Source organism: Camelina sativa, chromosome 5 (assembly GCF_030686135.1).
Source record: "Camelina sativa cultivar CO46 ecotype springtype chromosome 5, ASM3068613v1".
Lineage (NCBI taxonomy): Eukaryota > Viridiplantae > Streptophyta > Magnoliopsida > Brassicales > Brassicaceae > Camelina > Camelina sativa.
In genome coordinates, this window is record NC_141884.1 from 19,315,212 (window position 1) to 19,321,959 (window position 6,748).

At 37.4% G+C, this 6,748-nt stretch overlaps 1 pseudogene across 1 annotated transcript; it reads left to right on the plus strand.

Annotated features, from left to right (window-relative positions):
- The first annotated feature begins 1,078 nt into the window (after positions 1-1,078).
- Positions 1,079-6,091, plus strand: LOC147944034 (uncharacterized; annotated as a pseudogene). The gene is made up of 11 exons (XR_015557202.1): positions 1,079-3,506; positions 3,587-3,715; positions 3,816-3,926; positions 4,013-4,059; positions 4,142-4,281; positions 4,417-4,520; positions 4,646-4,834; positions 4,924-5,130; positions 5,222-5,369; positions 5,478-5,788; positions 5,888-6,091. The product of XR_015557202.1 is annotated as an uncharacterized LOC147944034 (transcript).
- Positions 6,092-6,748: the final 657 nt, after the last annotated feature.

Sequence of the window (6,748 nt, forward strand, 5' to 3'; positions counted from 1 at the left end):
ACACGATCTGCGCGAAACCGAACATCGAACTCTCCTTCCCAATCATCTCGCATCCGTCTCAAACTCACCCAATTACCTCAGAAAATCACTGGGAATCACAAAAGCAACGAACCCAAGCAACAAAACAACACAAACAACAAAGAAAACACACAAACAAGAGAGATCTCATGCTTAGATCAACCATGGTCAAGCACTCACCTCAAGAACAGGAAGATTGAAATGAGAAACGTGGAAAACAACACCCCCAGAAGCTCCCCCTTCGTGTCCAGCAACATCTAACACTTCTACTGCCTCAGATCTCTCCAAAATCTCCAAGAACAAGCCCAAAAAAACTCAAGAACGTTTCTCTCTCTTTTCTCTCTTTCTTTCACTAAGCGGCGACCAAATAACTTCCCAAAAACCCTTAAACTCGTCCTTAGACGCTTATAACACGATTTAGAGATTTAATTGAACCAAACCGAACCAATTCGGTAATTAATCAAACCGGCCGAACCCAGAAATTAGTGGTGTCGATCGATGCCACTAGGGTGTCGATCGACACTCCTTTCAAAATCACAAAATCCGGTTCGCGGATGTTACAACTTTCCCTTAACTAACTAAAATAAGTACAATATGAATATGAAGTTTTGAAAATATATTTGATCTTTTCGATTTTTGATGTCATACTTGTCTACATATACTGCACCAACCTAGCATATCTAGAACTTATCATACTTCTGATATATACTTTGATTTTTACTTATCCAATTTGTTAAATCGATTACAATGATCAAAACGTTCATATAAATTGAGATATAAAATCAAAGATTTACTATATGTGTCATTGCGCTAAAGCAAATTCGAAAGATTGGTTATTCTGATAAATGCGAGAATGCAATAATAGAATATCCCACTAGTCACCATTTCATTCAGAGTTAAAAATATAATACGATCAATTTGATAAAATGTTTTTCCCAAAAGAACTTAATCTACTACTTGGAAATAGAATCTTCTTTACATATCTTGTATACACAACTATAGCAGAAGTATTTTATTTTACATACAAAACAACGAATCAAGAAATAAACACAAAGTCTCTACCACCAAAAAAAAAAGAAACAAACACGAAGTCTAAAAAATGTGGAAAGTAATAGAAATTTGAAAAGTAGAGTAGTCGTCTCTTGCTTTCTCCACCGTCTTCAAAACGAGAGATCTCCCACAGGGCCACAATTCCAAGTTTTGTTCATCCTAAACATGACTACAGTTCTAAACTCGAAGATTCACACAAATTTTGAGTTCTATGTTGCCGATTTACTCGTGAAAAATCCCAAACGCGTAATGCACAAAAGGTGTTCGATTGAATTCCCCAATGCTCAACACTTGGGTCTCTGTTTTTTTTTTTTCTTTTTTTGTCACGTGGCTCTCACGTGATACGTTGTACCTTGCTGTTATATTCGTTGATGTTCCCGCCTCGACGACTCTGTACGTTAACACATTCAGAGAGAGAGAGAGAGAGAGAGAGAGCAAGAAAGCCGCAAGAATCTTGAGAAACCGTTGCTACCATGAAGCTTACTACTTTTCTGAAAGATGCCGAGAGAGTAAAACTCTGGAAAGATGCAAAAGAGCTCTTCGCTAATGGAGATTGCATCAAGGCCTTTGAGATCATCGAAGATATGATCGCAGTTCACAAGGAAGACAAGAACTCGTGGTTTCTTCATCTCGAACAAGGTAATATGTTCATTGATCTAGCGGAAACGATAAAGAACCCGTACGTAGATTTCGTGTACATGTTCGGTTCTGTAGGGTGTTTTTCGGAAAACGTGTTGTTATCACGACCTTGTGCACATGGACTCTACTATTTGGGTGAAGAGCTTGGGTCAGTATCGTATTACAAGAAATGTGTCAAGGTAGCAAAACAGTGTCTATCTGTTGCGTACCCGGACGACTCTGAATCGTCTGATGCTCAAGAGACTTTGCAAGGGCTAAAGGAAGATGTGAAGAAAGACATGGAGAGTTTAGTCAACGATGCAGAGTCAAATATCGCTGATTCAAAGACTGAGAGACTGGTGGGTTCACTAGAAGAAAACTGTGAGTCAGAAGTTTTGGAGTCAAAGAAAAGTGCAGAGCTGGTTAAGAATGAGTTTGAAGGATTGAGGTTGTTTTGGTTAGGTTTGGATGTTAAGGTCAAGAGGGACTTTATGAAAGTGAGCATTGCAAAGCTTATTAGTTTTGTGGAGGGAGTCCATTCCAGAAAGGGACGAGATGCTTTAAAGAAAATTCTTGAATCTGCCAAGGAAGACAGGAAATGGACATTCTGGATGTGCAGAAGTAAATGTTCGAAGAAGTTTTCTACTGCTGAAGAATGTAAGAAACATCTTGAAAAAGAACATGCTGCAGATTTTACACCTTCAGAGGAAATGGATATGGTCAAGAGGATAGGCAAAGAATGGGCTCGTAAGATATCGTTTGGAAGTTGGGAACCTGTGGATACAGTAGCTGCCGTTGAAATGATCAAAAATCAGTTTGGGGAGGTGAAATCGTTTTCATATAAGAATGGATGGTCCAATGAATGGCCTTTAGCTACGGATGAAATGCGCAGTAAGTTACTTAAGGAAATCAAATTTTTCCTTGTGATGTTTTGTGACCTTAAAATTCTCTCATGTAGCATTCGAGACTGGATGAAGCTTTATCCGGTTAGGCATCTTGGAAAACTTAACGTTTCCGAACAGATTCTTGTTGATTCTCACCTGGTGGAAACACCTCAGAGTATTTGTTTTCTGGAATGTCATGAACTCAGTCAAATCCTAAACTTTCTAAAACGCATCAAATGTGAACGGGATGATGGTACAAATATAGTTTGCAGAGCAGTGGACCGTATCTTGGATTCTACTCGAGCTAAAGAAAGTATCGACTTTGACCCGGAGTTTTCACTTCTGCTTTTAGACAGAAGGTTGCTGAAAAGTAGTAATAATGATCCACATGATGATGAAGGGACAATCAATGTTTTCGATCCCAATGTTCACTACGGCAAAGCACATGCTCAGGGAGATGATATCGTATCATGGTTAACTGACTACAATTCAGTAGAGAAGACCTTTCCCAAACCTATCAGGGAACATAATCTTTATATTTGGGTGGCTGTTCTGAGAGCTATTCAGTTCACATGTAGAAATTTGGAAACCAAATATGCAAAGAAACTGAAAGTCTTAGATTATAGTAAAGCTCTTCTTGTCGCCGAAAATTTGTGTAAGGGAGAAAATGAAAGGAGAAGAAATCTTCAGGAAGAAGAGTGGAACAGCTATGCATCTCTTCTATGCAATAGATGCGAAGAGCGTGTCCCCAGAAATTCCCTCGCCACAAATTTTTTTTTGTGTGCGGTGCAAGATGTTCTCCAAGGAGCTTCGGATCTGACACTTGATCTCCCTGATTTTGAAGGTTGCATGAATATTATACGTGAGCATAAAAATCTCAGCGATGATATAGTGGTGAAGTCCTTAAGAATTTTGAAATCAGTGGTCACCTTCAAGGTTCATTCATGGTTTTTTAATTTTTCATTAGCAACATAATGACATGAATTGCTATCTTAAAGTATCTACATGACTTACAGGTTCTCCTAATCGATTCAAGGATTCTGCTGGTTGATAATTCAAGGATTAGTTTGCTGAACGACCTCACCAGACTTTCGATTGTTGACAACCGCACTTACATCGTTCAACTGTTGAAACCGTTCTTACTGGTTAGTTTGAAGCTTCGGCTATATACAGAGAGATTTCGTATTCCGCTTTATTTGGCCTTTGAATTGTTTCTTATATGTCATTATGTCTTTTCTCGTCTAGAATGAAATTGTGAATATGGAATCCAAAGCCAAGTCAGATGCTGCAGAAGCAGAACTTTTACTCGAAGAGGAGAAGTCACGGTCAAAGAAGATGAAAAAGAATAGCAAAAAGGTCTTTGAGTTTATAATTTCTCAATTTGCTTTTCTGAATTTTTGGTTATTCGTTTGTAAGAATGAATGGTCTTCATGGTGCAACAGAGAACTTCAACGAGCATGTCTTGTCCCCTTTATAAGACTGTTAAGGAGTAAGTACCTCAAGAGTCTTTTTTGCATGTTATAAATTGTTTTCGGATTTTCTCTGAGGAAAACGTGTTCTTACATGTCTAGTAAGCCTTCTGTCAACCTTGAACCGGAGAGTACATCTCCATCACTAACAGTGAACGAAGATTCTATGGAACCAGGTAATACACTTGCAAGTGAAGGGTGTCGATTGGAAATTTCATCCAACACTGTCGATCAAGAGCAAGGTACTAGAGTTGACCAAATTGAGTAATTTGCATAAGTCTTAATTCTTATTTGAGTTAAACGTGTAAATGATACCAACCGATGAACTATTTGAGTTATATGCATAATTTTTATTTGTTTCATTCACCATCTTCAAGGTATTCGAAACTTGCCTGGAGAAGATTCACAGTCGAAACATTTGGAATCAGCACTTGGAGAAGCTGCAGCCAGATACAATTCAGCTCTTGACATGACGCTGAAGGTGAAGCAGTTACCAACCAAAACAAGATTTAATACCTAGACTCTCATCTTCTGATTTAATCTACTGCATACCTCTGTACTTTGTTACTGTCTTCGAAAAATTCACAAAAGCATGTGGTACTGCAGGCCCTCTTGAACATTAAGATTCTCAAAGAAGATTTGATGCAAGCATTTCAAGACCACCTGGAAGACCAAGATCCTTCTGCGCTACAAAATTTCTTTACTGCTTTTGTGTCAGAGGAGATAAAAAATGAAGGAGTCTACAGTTACCTCTTGAGTGACTTACTTGCTTCCCTAGAAGAAGCTATTTCCATGGTTCGTGTGGAGAAAAGGAGGTTTATTATTATTTTGTTGGTATGCTTAATTGTTATAATAATTTTTTTTCTATTTTGTTCTATATTCAGTCAAGTGGTGCTTCTGAGGTTCTTGTAGCCATCCTTGAGTTTTGGCATTGCTGGAAAAATGCTGAAATCGAAAGCTTGGTAACTCGCCTTTTTACATTGGAGGAAAATGAAAGAATGAGTTGTAGAAGCTGCAGAAAGAAACCAAATTATCCAGAGCAAAGTTCTTACGGCATTGTTATTGCTGCAGATTCAACCAGAGACTTGAATGTATGTTTCATTTACTGCCCTCTTTTTTTTTTTTTACTGAGATTGGTACTTCCCCTTATAGGACTGTTTTTTTGTGCTTACATATATGCAGTGTGCTCTTGGGAATATAAAGTTTGTGGATATCCTAAAGGTGATTCGCATGGAATATAAAATGTTATGTGACACTACAACAGGAGGATGCGGAATAACAAACTTTGTTCATCACATTATAAGTAAATGCCCACCTATCTTCACAATCGGTAAGTTTGGAGCGCCATATGATTGTGATCTTATGTACTTATTTCATCATATATTTATGCCTACTTATGATAAAGCAAAGTTGGTGTTTTATGGTTTTGCAACATTAGTGTTAGAATGGAAGAAGAGTGAAACTGGAAAAGAAATATCTGAAACAACAAAGGCTTTGGATTGGGAGATAGATATGAGCAGGATGTACGAAGGCTTAGAACCAAAAACTAAATATCGGCTTGTGTCAATGGTAGTACATCTAAAACTCGATCACAAATGTTTTTGCTATTATTACTCTGTATCTCTCTCTTACAGTCTCACAATATGAGATGTGATGCAGGTTTGTTGTGGTGAAGAAGAAGAATACTTTTGCATAGCTTATGAAAAGAACCGTTGGGTCAATCTCAGACGTGATGCTTTAGCAGGAGAGGTAAGACGAAACAGTTTCCCCCTTGTCTTCCTTGAGTTGACTATATAGTGAATTTAGATTGGCCATAATATTATTGATATATGTGTTTTGATGCCATAGGATGTTGGCAACTGGAAGAGTGTGGTTAGATTCTGTGGAGAAAGAAAGGTTCGGCCAGAAATTCTGTTTTACGAAGTTGTCCGATCAACGGGTCTAACAAGTGTTTCAAAATGAAACCTCATCATCGATGTATAAAAATAGCTACATGATTCAACTCAAAAGAAGTTTTTCAATAATATGATTTGTCTGCATGTACAGAACTCATATGTTTAATTTGACTCTTGAATCTGATGAGGTTATAACAGAGTATTGTTAGATTTATTATAAACATTAGATAAATCTTAAAAAATGGATGGCACCAAAATATAAGAAGGAAGCGAAAACATTATTTCAAAGAAAGAAAAAAAAAGTTTACATTTGTGGATTTAAACTAACTATACTTGGAACATAACCAAAGAGAAACCAATTATAAGGATTTGATTGGTCTAATGTATAATAATAAAATTTTCTGCAATCATTCTCCCCAACAATGTATATAATCTTCTGCTTGTGATCCTTGCTTCTGCCACAAGACACTATCACTTTCTTCTCTTCATCAATGAAGAAGCTCATTTTTAGAAGACTAAGATCGAAGTGAGAGTATAGATCAAATTCAAAGGATTTGCTCCAAGAAAGCGCAGTTTCAGTATCATCATCAATCGTATTACTCACCCATATCTCCATCTGTCTCGTATCAAGGTTCAGATGTAACACCGATAGTTGATCTTCTCTAACAACTGATAGAGCTACGGTATTGGAATCAGACATCCGAAGCGGTAAAATAAATGGAAAAGACAAGATTACAAATCTTTCCGTTGCGAAATCAAAACTCAATATTTCGAAGTCTTCCAAAAAACAAGAAAGCCAATAGGTGTTTCCCTT